Below are 12981 nucleotides of genomic sequence, written 5' to 3'. Positions count from 1 at the left end.
CCTAAAGAGATTTTTAATTGTCAGCTAAGGAAGGCCTGGAGGAATGTTGTCCATGGGGTCGGGATGGGTCGGACAGGACTTCATGACTAACAACAAGGCACAATTCCAGATAGCATGATATGTTTGTGTTTTCACATGTGCCTGATTTAAAAATAATTGCATTTCCCCTTTATCTTCAGAAAGTCAGGGTGACAGATAAGCAGCTTCGTGGATGAAAATGAATTTACAATCAGATCTCTTCAGAGTCAGATACTTACTATTCACTAAACTAAGCATGATGCTAGCTCTCAGTGTTCTGTTTCTCCCAAATCTTTTTATTGTTTGCTTTGGAATTATTCTGAAGCTCTGACAGGGCAGCAAATCATCCACTGCCACTCAATTCCATATTATTAGATCAAGAGAATGAAGAGTATGCAAAGATCCCTGGCTAGAATATCTTTTAGAAAGAGATATAGATATACTTCTCACCCATTCCCGCCTTTGATGTTAGCCAGATCAAAGTTTTACTTTGGAGCCTGGTCCACCCAAAGCTGCCACAAATCAGAACAGGAGATAATCAGAAAGAGACAAACCCCTTTGGATATCATACAGGTCATTTAATATAATGATAGAAAGTGGATACACATCAGCAACAAATAGGCAAGATAAGTCTACATACATTCCTTGGCCATTGTGCTTCCAAATATGACAGACATCACTCCAAGGCAAAAATTGCTTGGACACATGTTTACTCTTTATCCCAGTCTGAAAACCAAGGACGAGGTGTACACATGTGTTCAAGCATTTTTGTCCTAGAGTGGCATCTGTTGTGTTTGGAAATGCCGCATCTGAGGTACATGAGTAAATTAATCTTTGCCTGTTTATTTCTGATCTGCATCCATTTCCATTGTCATATTAAGAAATGGTATGCCATTCTTGTACAAAAGTGGTTTTGTTTCTTCCTGATTATCCTCAGATCTGATTTGAGATGGCTTTGAGAGGACCAAGTGCCACAGTAAAACAGCATATTTACCTGTATGGATAAAAATACATATTAAAGCATGTGGCTGCTACTCTGGATTTAGATCAATGTGCAACTTAGCTCACTGCTTCCTCCCCGGGAGTTCAATGTCAGCCCATGAATGGGTCTGGGATGCATGTTGGTTCAGACAAGACTGAATAAAATCATATGCCAGAAAGCCTATTCCATATTTCCATTATTAATTTCATTGATAACAAATCTTGATTGCATTGCATCCTTGCCTTTCTTTCTGTTGTAGAATCAATTGCAAAATTATTCTTTTTGGGACCTGATAAGCAGAAGAGTTGAGCAAGATCTAAGCTCTGTGTAAACATTTAAATTTGGATACAGGGGAAAACAAGGGGCAGCCTATTCCATGTTAGTCACCAGCTCTTATGATTAGATTGAGTTGTGCATGAATCTCCAGATTCTTTAACACAATGACCCATAGGACTACAGTCTATGAACATGCTGTTAAACATCTGTACAGGAAGTCCCCAAGTTACAAATATCTGAGATATGAATAACCCGTACCTATTATGAACTTTCGTAAAGCCTATTAATATTGGAAATTACTGCAGAAAATTATCATTACCAGAGAGAGAGAGAGAGAAAGAGAAAGAGAGAGGAAGTGAAAGGGGAGAGAGGGAGGCCTCCAAAGCATGCATTTCTGCCCTGTGCATCTGGAGAGGGAACTCTCTCTGGAATTTCTTTACTGCAAGGAGGAGGTGCTGGTGAGTTTGGCAGTAGGAGGCTAGAGATATTTGTGGTTTTCCCACTTTCATGGGGTTCCTGTGCCCCCAAACCCCACAAATGTGGAGGGTCAACTATATGTGATCTGGCTTACATACAGACTCAGAGACGGATTTCCATTTTCTTAAGAATGGAACTCGTTCATAACCTGGGGACTGCCTGTATTGTCCTTGAATTCATATCCCCAGCTCCTCTAGTAGACCAGAATAAAACAGAATGTGGCCTTTGCTGAAATTAGCTTGACAGCCTACTGTACACCAAAAGCATTTCTTTCCCCTGCCCTTTTTCTGTTTGACCATCAGAACTTCATTTAATCAAGAGAAAGAATTAAATGTTTCAGAATATCTATTCTGTCAAAAGGTAATACATTCCTTTCATTCCGAATGTGCCAGCAGATTTGGCTTCTCAAGAAGCTTGGTGTGCATGAAGAAACTCTAGTGAAAAATCAAAATTAAGCAAATTGGTTGACATTCTACAGTCATGTATGGTCCTAGTAAAGGAGCAGTCACTCAAATTAATTTGGGCTTTTCCTGTTTTTGATTCTGACCAGAACTCATTTATGTCTGTTTGGGAACTTTGCATTTTATATTTGGAAATATATTTTTATAAACTATTTTTCAAGAAAGATATCTACGCTTTCTCTTAGCAGAACTCATATCTGAGTCGAACATTTCCAGAGAGAAGTTTATGTCCTGTTGGTCCAGTAGCATGCTGATTTCAGACTGTGCGACTCCTTGGCCATGGAGTAATCTTGTGAGCAGGCAGCGATGAACTCAGCTCAGCGCCAACCATGTCCTAGGGTAAAGTAATTCCTTCTCCACCTGCCTGGGCTTGTCCCTATAAACAACTAAGGCTCTACTAGGAAAGCAGTGTTATGGATGTCACAAGAGCACTGTGGTAATAGCTTCTGCAGAAACAGCAGTCTTCACAAGACCCTGTCGCCCCACTGGAATCTGCGCAGCCCAGCTGTGCAAGGGTCTTGCCTGCAGGCCCCTTGCAGTGGATTCTCAAAGGAACAGCACTGTTGGAAGCTGAACAAGGTCAACCCACATGAAGAGAATCCCTCCTCCCTCTTCATGTGCAGAAGAACATGATTTTGAGCATAACTCTCTATGCTACATAGAAGTAAGACATTTCCTGACACACCCTGAGGCACAGCTCTGCAGACACTTGTTCACCTCACATTCACTTGGAGGCAAAAACTTCTTGATATTATACTCCTCATCTGCATTTATCCTATCAGAGTTGGATTCACCTATCCACTATAAGCACAGTCCCATGTATATTTAGATAGAAAAGTCTCACGACTCCCAGAATTCCCCAGCCAGCTAGACAGCCAGTCATGAGCTGCAATGGGGCTAAACTTGCATGTGATCTAAACATGCACAGGATTGTACCTTAACTTTTATTTTGAACTGTATACTTGGCAGAGCAGAATCAGAAGCTTCAGCTGGTACTGAATGCAGCTGTCCAGTTGTACCAGGGGCCAGATGATTACAGCACTCATACCAGTTTGGCACCAGCTGCACTAGTTGCCAGTGTCCTTTTGAGCTCAATTTAAGGTGCTGATTATTACTTTTAAGACTCTAAATGACCTGCAGTCAGGTTATTTGAAGAACCTGGACAAGTCTGCCTGGCCATTGTAATGGGCTGCCAATGTCCTTCTCTCACCATTGATAAAGTCCATCAGGCTGCCAGGTAGACACAGTAGGGCTTTAGATGATGGCATCGCCACTGTGAAATTCTTTTTTGTGAAAACTGCATTCAGTTTCCTCCTTGTAAGTTTCTAAGCAGGTTTTAAAGACCTGGAAGTTTATGTCTACTTAATTTTTACTGCTTCAATTGAAACTGCCTCTGGTTTTAAAACTTATATATTAAAATTTCTCTGTTTTAATCTTTGTTTTAAATTGCATACCTTTTTGTGTTTTATATTGATTTTTATAGTTTGTTTAAACGAGTTTAGAATTATTTCATGTGAGCTGTCTTGAGAAGACTGTATGGGGCCTCTACATTTTGAACTGGCTGCATAGCAGGAGTCACAGAGCCTTTTAGAAAGATGCTCCCCCAGCACCCAATGCAAGTCATACACTTTTATTTTGTTCTTTACATGAGATTTATTTTATTTCTATAGTGCCTATTGTCTGGAGCTTTCTGGGTGGTTCACAGTAATTCATAAACACAGGTACAATAGTAAAAATTAATCACAAGTTTTTTGCATTTTGCATGTAGCGCAACACTGTCAAACCAGGAACATATGCTATGGCCACCCAGCTCTGCCCTAATACTGGGTTAATGTCTCTATCTTATTCTGGATTTTGAAAATAATCCCAACTGGCTTGGAATTTCCTTGGATAACCTTAATGGAAAAGAGAGAGACTGTGATCTTGGAGAGGTGGAAATTTAAGCCATTGGTAGTTTTCTCAGCAGAATGCTTTAGATCAGGGGTCTCAAACTCAACTTACCTGGGGGCCGCTGGAAGAGTCTGGGTGAGGCTGGGCCGCATCAAGTATTCCACCCCCGTGGTGGTGGTGGGCCGCTCATCCCGCGTCTGGCCCGGGCACTGCCAGCACTTTGAAGGCCGCAGGGTCCCTCCCTCATGCCCCGCCCATCCCGGCAATTGGCCTGCGGGCCACGAGTTTGAGACCCCTGCTTTAGATTATGGGAAGGTTCAACTTAAGTGCTAAATTAGCAGGACAGGAAGATAATCTGCCCCAGGTATGCTTCTGTAAACTCATCAATTTATATTTGGTAGTGGGCAGTTTAGAAAAGTTTTAAATAAACGAATCAATACATGCAGGAAGATGGTGGCTTGTTTAGCATAGGGCTTCACATTCCTTATTTGGTATGGATAACGGAAAGTGAATTTCATGGTTTTGCTATTATGCATTCACTGTGACTCACTTCTCAGATATCCTACCCCATTTCTGGAAATGTTACTTGTATGCATACGTAAGTCCATCAGGTGAAGCACATGGACATAGTATTACCTGAATCCACATGAGAAAATTTTAGGAGATCTTTGCATACAGGAGGCATAAGGAAGTTTTCTCTTCAGCACAATACATTTTTCATATTAGAGTGATACTTGTAAGCACTCTATTTCCCTATGAAAATCAAGGCACAGCCAAATCTTCATGTGAGGATAAAACTTGCATGCTTGAATCAATTGCTATTTTTATACTTCTGCTTAAGGTTCCTTCTCAGACATGAAACAAGTAATTTTTAATGTGTAAGGTATCAAATACAAATGGCACTCCAATCAACAGTAGAGTTATCATTAGAACTGGCTACCATTTATAAAACCCCAGGCCTGCCAGCTTTGGGATGGGTTGTCTCACTCTGCTGAATAGTATGACCAGCCTTGTTCAATTTCCTGATGACATGGAATGGCTGTGAACTTAGGAAGGCAGGGGTTCTGATGAGGCGGCAACATGCTCCAAGTTCTTGGCATTGATTCAATCAACAATCAAGGTTGCGTTTGACTAAGCAGAGAGATTCATCTTTCTGCAGAGTGACACCTGACCCTCCAATAGCCTCTTTTGTACAATTACACTGGTCTATATAAAGTGCTGCCTCTTGGAAAGTATTTTGAAGAGATTACTTTTCAGTTTTCATTGAGGGCCATAAATTGAGCTGGTATTTAATCGAATCTAAAGTGTATTTCTAGGGCTGCTTGGCAAGTACTTCAGCATCAGCCAGAGACCCCTTAAAATAAAGGGATTATTAGGAGCCAAGTGTTAAATTACCTGATGCTTGTTAATTGAACTTGAGAGGATTTAGTGAGCAACTGGTTCCAGCAGGGAGCAGTACTGTGGTATTAATGGAGTTTATATTAGTAAATATAATATTGCATAGTGAAGTTCCCCTCATACTCTCCAACACCTCATTTTTCATTGTGCAGAGAGACTTCTGTAACCATTTAAAGAAACTCAAAGACAGGTCAGATGATGGACACTCAACAGTGAGTTTTGGGTTTGGTATTTCAATCTGGAGGGAGAAAGGAAGATTTTTTTTAATAATCAGGATCAGAGACTACAAAACTGGAATCCCATCATTCTGTTGTAATTGCTTTTCCACTCCTTTACCACAGAATGATTTGACCTGAGATAGAATAAAATAATCTAGTCTGAACCCTTGCATGAGTCCTTGTGTAAGCTGAACGCTCTTTAAGGGAGGGGATGACAGGATTTGTAGTCCCATACATCCGGAGGACATCAGCTGGCTTGTGATAAATAATCAGACTGCAGCATGTCACCAACAGAAGCTCACAATGTACAATCACAAACATTTCAGTGGAACAAGATTTTCTGCTTGGCATTGACCATCTGAGTTAGAATTAGATTTAAAGAGGCATGAACCATACCTCCTAAAGCAGAATTTGCAAGGTCTGTAAAACAGACTCTGTACCTCATTTTTTTTTTTAATGAATGTGCTTCTTGTTTTGAGATCCTGATTTCAGAAGGACTGTAAGAAAACAAATGGCTGTTATCATTGTCACCTACAAGAGACACCCACAGAAACCTGAACAGGGCACAACTGTGAAGGCTTCAAGGCAGCAAGGCCTATCAGAAATGGGAAACCTCATTGTAGCTATGAAAATTTCATCAGCTGGCGCTAGGCAGGCAAGAATCTGGAAGTGTAGAGCAGATGGGCAGCCTGGATTCTTGGAGCCATTGTCTTTCTGCGTGTTATTTGACTCCAGTGCCGAGAGAGGATTTGGAGAATTTATGGACGGCCAAGTATTGAGGGCCTTTCTTGAAATATCCCTGTCTGATGTATGACCCGATGCGGCACTGACTACCAGCAGCAGTATAGCTGTAGCATTGTCTCTTCCCTTGCACAGTATATTTCCAAGGTCACACCAGTGAGACCCAGCTGAGTGCTCCTTCTTTCCATTACATGTGAATTCTGTATAGATTTAACTACATCAGTGCTTGCTGTTGGGCTGTGAATCCTGAAGAGCCTCTGTTACAAAGAACAGCAAGTTTACATGCTATCCAAACAGTTTGCATGTTTTTCAGTACAATGAAGAATGTTATTTGGGTATCTCTCTCTCACACATACACCCCCCTCAAAAAAATTTAATTCACATATGCAATATTTTACCTGCATTCTATGCTATTACAGTGCAATCCTCTGCAGATCTATTCAGCAGTAAGTTTCATTTTTTCCAATGATGCTTATTCCCTGATAAGTGTGTATAGGAGTATACTGATGGTCAGTGTGTTATAGTTATGGTACTGCAGCTGCACTGGAGAGTGGGATTCAGATCCTGCTTGATCCTGAAGCTCGTTGCTTTTATGGCTAAGCTGCCACACACAGAGTTGTAATGTGGGAAGGGAACAGTATAAACTGTCTCCTGCCCAGAAGAAGAAATGTGAAGCACAGATGTAGTTAACAGTAACAAATAACAATGGAAATTTAAAACAGTTCTAAGAGTTGCTTAGAGAAACTCTGAACAGGCCTTGATGTCATCAGTCTGTTGGCCACCATGTTCTTTCTCATATCAGAAATTTAAAAACACACTTGTGTTTATCTAATGTAGTTTCTTCCACACTCCACCCTGTTTAGCCCTATAGTCAGAAGAATCCGTTGTTTGTCACGTTATGCCTGGTGCCATAGCAACCAGTTGTACGCCTACATATGTAAAGCCCGATCCTATGCAGAGCTGGGCATGCCTCTAAGACCTTTGAAATTATTGTGCTTGGACATGCCTAACTCTGCATAGTTCTGGGCTTGTACAGTTGGAAGAGTGATCCTGGAAGAGGTCCAGTTTCATTCTTATGATAACCGCATTGTTTTCTCTTATACAAATACACATCTGCATGTGTTCCAAAGCTCACTATATGTGTAACACTAAATGTTTGCTTGATCTGGTGAGTGAGAGAAATAAACAGCCAAGGGCATCAGCCAAAAACTATATGGTGTTTCAGAAAACAATCTTGAACTTATGCTCACTACCAAGCATCACAAAAATATTACGGAGATTAAAACCAGCTTCTGTAGGGCTGCTGAAAGACAAAGAAGTGCTAGCTTTGCTCTACCTGCTTTCTGCCCGCCAGTGTCCTCCCAAGTCTGGTAAAGAGGTCTGAAGTTTGTAGGAGCCAACACTGTGAATGTACATCAAACTCCCTGAATCTGGCACCCTCCAGAATGGTTGGACTACAATGCCTATTGTCCCCAGTCACCACAGCTGTTGACATTTCATAGCAGTTCTCCTTCCCATGGGTGTGTCCATTGGCCACAACTAAATTTTATGATAGAATTGCACTTGATTCAATTCCCTAGGTAAAGTTCCTCACCTGTAGGATTTATATCAGGCATTTAAAAAATACAATGGTGCAAGGAAACAGTTCAACATGAGAGTGATACCAAGTGAATTGCCTACTATAGAAAAACAAGTGACAGATCAAATAAAATAAAGGAAGCTAGGCTTGTTCATGAGAACTACCAGAATCTATCATGAGGCAATACCTTTATTATGACCAATCAAATATGCACAAAATTAGAGGCAAGCTTTCAAGATCTTCAAATTTCATCAGGCAAGGCATTACAAATAGGTTAATTACATACTCTTATGTATTCTTATGCAGGAAAAAAGCCTACACATCCCATCATTCAGCAACAAGCATGGTTAGCTGGAGAATGCTAGGAGCTGTAGGACTTTTTTCTGCCTAAACATGCATAGGATTGCAGCCCAAGTGGGTAAAAAGAAGTTAAAGTCATGAAAAATGAAGCCACAAAATCTGCATGGTTAGAGTCTGAAGATGCAGTAGAGGAAGAGATGTAGGCTCAAGTCAAGTAGGCTCAACTAGATGTCATACAAGTTTAAGATTACATTCTGAATGGTTGGAGTAAAGATGATTGGTACCATGGCTGAACCCTCCATTTTTGAAAATGTAAAATTCACTTGCTCTTTAGGTTTATCTCCAACTTTAGGCAACATAAGAGACAGCATTGTCTCCTTCAGCTTCCAGCTAAAAATTAAATGATAACTCAATGACACTTCTCTCCCAAAGGATGTGAGTGGTTTACCTCCCTTACAGACAACAATCCAGGTGTTGTTGGACAATAATTCCCACAATTTCTGATGATTGCCCATGCTGACAGGGGCTAATGGGAGCTGAAGTCCAAGACATCTGAAGGGCAACAGGCTGAGGAAGGATGCCCTAACCTTTTAGAATAGTACAACATTTTAGCATAGTTGGGACTTCAGACAGGCTGGATTTGACTTGCTGGCCTGAGGTTCAACATGCCTGTGATATACCAAGTGATAATACTTTATGCATCTGATGAAATAGGTACTGGTTCATAAGTTTATGCCTCAATGAGAGTGCAATTCAATGTACATTTAGGCAGGAAAAAGCTTCAGCAATGGCTGGCTGGAGAATGCTGGCTGTTGTGGCGCTTTTTGGTCTAAAACTGCATCAGAACGCATTCTAAAGGTGCTATCTTTTAAAGTGACATTCTTTTGTTTTCAAAAATTTTGGAAATTATTTGGAATTTCTAAGTTTATGCGAAAAAAGAAACCTCTAGCTTCAGTGATGTGTCTCACAGGCTTGGGGTGAAGGTAACTGTAAAACTCACCGCAGATTAAGAGTCCAAAATAGCCATTCACTTGGGCATGTTTACCGTAAGTCCCAATTATCTTTTTTCAGTTTCATTCCCAAAAAGGTGCGGAGAAGTGTAACCTGCTTAAGCCCACTCAGTGGGCCGCTGAGTATGGTCAGTATTCCACTACAGAAACGTTATTTGAACGATATAAGGCAGGGGTCTCAAACTCACGGCCCGCGGGCCAATTGCGGCCCGTGGGATGATATTTTGTGGCCCCCCACTTGATATCAAAGTTTAGTGATAGTGCAGCCCGTGCGTTTTTCTCACACGCACCTGCATGAGTCGTTACCCTGGGCGCACTGTTCCCTCTAAGCTGTGCGCCGGACGGGTGGGGCACGGGGGAGGGGCCCTGTGGCCTTCAAAGCACCCGCGGCGGCCGGGCTGGCCTCCTGGAGCGACGAGGGATGAGCCGCCCACCACCACCGCAGTGAATACTTGATGCGGCCCAGCCTCACCCAGACTCTGCTTCCATCAGCCCCCAGGTAAGTTGAGTTTGAGACCCCTGATATAAGGTCATGTTAAACAAATAAATAAATAAAGCAAGCAAGCTGTGGGTTCTCAATGACACAGAGCCGTGCCCAAGTTGTTAATCTTAACAAGTCCCATTTATTTGAATAGGACTGCTCTAAGTAGAACAAACACCCGAAGCAAGTCTGATATTTTTAAAATGTATGTGAAAAGTCTTTCTTTAGACTTCAGCCCGGCTTCACCTTATTCCCCCCGCCCCCCGTAGCAACACTGGTTACCATCTCAAAGTTTTCCGACGTTCGCCCCCACTTTCCCACCCCTCCGCGCCGAGCGGCTGCCCCCCTATTTTCGGGGTGATGATGCAACTACGCCTGTACGTGGGGATTCCACTGGATTACCCAGCATGCCCCGCGGCAAAATGGCGGCCTGAACCGAGCGCATGGGTCCTGGTCGAGTTAGTTGGTTGGCTGGGTGGGTGGCTGGGTGGGGGAGGTAAAGTTTGCGGCGGGTGCTGAGCGCTTTCTCAATGGCGCCGTCAGGGCCGGGCGTCGGGCAGAAGTACGCCCGTCCAGCGCAGCCGAGTGAGCAGAAGGCCTCTTAACCCCCCGGCGCCCCTCAGTGCATAATAGTCACAAACGCTCCACAGTTTGAAGAGCTGCGGGGGCTTCTTTCGCGTTGCTGCCAAGAGCTCATTGCAGCTTCCTCCCGGTGGCGCTTCTTCGCTTCAGAGCCCGAACCTGTCGAGGTAATCCTCAAAAGTAACCCCGGAGAAGGTCCCTTCTCTCGCAGCTACTGAACCGTCCGGGTAGGAGGGGAAATGGGCGGGAACTAGCCTAGCCTTGGCTCCAGTCTCCAGCTTTTGCTGCGGCTGGAGTACCTGAACTTCCTCCTCCCAAGAAGAAAGGTACGGTATAGTTAGCACCATCCCCAAGAAACCTTGTGCGCAAACGTAGCTCGGGGTTGGGGCGGGGGCGTCGGGCGACGCAGTCAAATCCGTGTGGGGGAAGTGATACCATCTCGTACAACGCTTGATGCCGGCGTCCGTCCCTCGCTTCCCCCTGCCCTATTCCCTTTGCTCGCGGTGCTTTTCTGTCTTCCTCGCTGCACCTGTGATGGAGCTGAGGTTTCTGTGGGAGCTACTTGGGATTGGAAGTAGTATTGATAGTTGTGGGGGAATAGATTCCCAGAGCTGAGCCGCCCACCGAGAGGAAATGTGGCAAACTAAAATGGAGGCTAAATGTGACTTGCCTTGGGAAGTGGTCAAATAGTTAAAGAAGGAGAAAGATCCCAGAACAGTCAGCTTCTGAAAGTGTCAGGAAAGCAGCTCTTAGATACCTTGATGCAGAAATCATGTGGATTACACTTTTAGAAATTACTTTTATATTCTGCCATGAAGAAGCTGAAAGCAGCCTAAATTGCCCCCTCCTATTTTATTCCACCAACAAGCCTGAGAGATAGGTTGGGCTGAGACATAACTATTGGCTTGGAATTACACACTTGAACATCATGGCTGAGGTGAGCTGCACTTGGGACTCCTAAAGTCTAATGTAACACAGAACTACACTGGTGAGCTCATAGATGGGCTATATACACCTACACTTACATTGGCCAAACCCTCTAGCTGCTGAAACCAGCATCATCCTGACATCATGTTTGGTCCTCATTTCACTTGTAATTTTCTGCTACAGATCTTTATCTCCCCATGCCCAACACATTTTGCCTCTTCAGTTGGAGAAAAAAGATCTTGCTTATTTGTGTGTGGAAAGAAGATGAATGAGGATGGGATATATATGAATAAGCTTGTGGGAGAGGGTAGCAACCCATTACGAGGAATGCACTCTTCAATTTATAGTTTGCAAAGGTAATGCCTAAGTATTCCACCTACCACACACACATTTATCATTTTGAGTTTGCTAGTGTTTGTTCCATTTTGGTAGTTTCTGAGATAACTTATGACTCTGTAAAAGATTTCTGCTTGTGACAGAATCTTCAGTCAGTCTCTGAACACTTCTCCCATGTCTCCTATGGATTTGCTTTTTTAATGTAGTTTTGAGTGGATACTTAAGATGAAATATTTTTGTAGCGCTGTGATTTTTAAAATTTATGTATTATAAGCTATATACAGAACCTTACGGTGTTACATAGGCAGACTATAGGCAGTGCCCAAAAAGGAGTTTATAGTGTAAGAGAGACATTGTGGAAATAAACCAGGAGAAAGACAAAGAAACATAAAGACAGATGTAGTAAATTTAGTTACATATATGTAAAGGTTGTTTGCAATGGGAACAAGGAGTAAGAAAAAAACACCAAGGAACAAATGGAAGCATGTGTGTCTGGGGAGAGGGGATCTGAAATGAGATTTAAAGCAGGAGAGGGGGTGCTATGTAGATGTTAAAAGAAGAAGCTCTGCTTTTATGTTATATGCTCTAAAGGGCATATATGGCTTGGTTACTCAGTACTGGTGACCTTTAGATATCGGGGTGCACTTTGCACATACCCAACCACTGTAGGCTAAGGACTGTTTGGGTCATCGGTAGGAGAAGTTATAAGTTATACAGGAGGGTCGTCCTTTATTTTTAATAGATCTGTAGCTGTTAGAATATCAGCTTTTTCTGATTAGTTCTGTGTGCCTGTACCATTTCACTAGTTTAGTGGTTTCCAAATTTCTTAACTTGACAAAACTCATTATGCATCTGCTGAGGAACTTTTTTTCAAAAGGTTCTAGGGAGTTTTTCAGGACACAGAAAACGCATAGGGGTGTGTCTCATCACACATGCATATGAACTCAGGCCTGGTCTAAACAACCAGCTAAATGGAATGGTAGAAAGGATTTTTATTGTTTAAACTACTGCTGGGATGCTATATTTATGGTTGTTCATGTAAAAATACTCCAGGTAAAACACAAGCAGGTCAATGTAAGAGTGTGCATCAGAAGACAGTAGAGTTGGATGGCAGAGAGGAAGTGCATGTTGGGAGGAGAAGGGAGAATAAGTCATGTTTAAAATAATTATATTTTAACAGGTTGAAGCCAAACAAGGAAGGAGTGTGATTATAAGAGGACTGGATGGTGTTGAAAGTGTAGTGCAAAAGGGATTCCAATGATGATCCTGTTGTTCAAGGGCTTACAGAAACCTGGTGTCAGCCTT

General features: G+C 42.5%; 2 protein-coding genes across 5 annotated transcripts in view; one reads left to right on the top strand and one right to left on the bottom strand.

Moving 5' to 3' along the window:
* Positions 1-12981, bottom strand: part of DLK2 (delta like non-canonical Notch ligand 2) — a 65132-nt gene that overhangs the window by 35301 nt on the left and 16850 nt on the right. The window lies entirely within an intron of this gene.
* TJAP1 (tight junction associated protein 1) overlaps positions 10247-12981 on the top strand; it is a 63717-nt gene continuing 60982 nt past the window's right edge. For 2 of the 4 annotated variants that reach the window (XM_044449160.1, XM_044449333.1), the window contains exon 1: positions 10247-10580. The gene's annotated coding sequence lies outside the window, so the exon portion shown is untranslated. Of the gene's footprint in view, positions 10740-12981 lie in introns of all 4 variants that reach the window. The other 2 variants (XM_044449247.1, XM_044449417.1) reach the window with 2 other exon arrangements.

Source organism: Varanus komodoensis, unplaced genomic scaffold, assembly GCF_004798865.1.
Source record: "Varanus komodoensis strain SLA01 unplaced genomic scaffold, ASM479886v1 scaffold1, whole genome shotgun sequence".
NCBI lineage: Eukaryota > Metazoa > Chordata > Lepidosauria > Squamata > Varanidae > Varanus > Varanus komodoensis.
The sequence above is the reverse complement of the archived record's forward strand: the minus strand, read 5'-3'. Positions and strand labels throughout refer to the sequence as shown.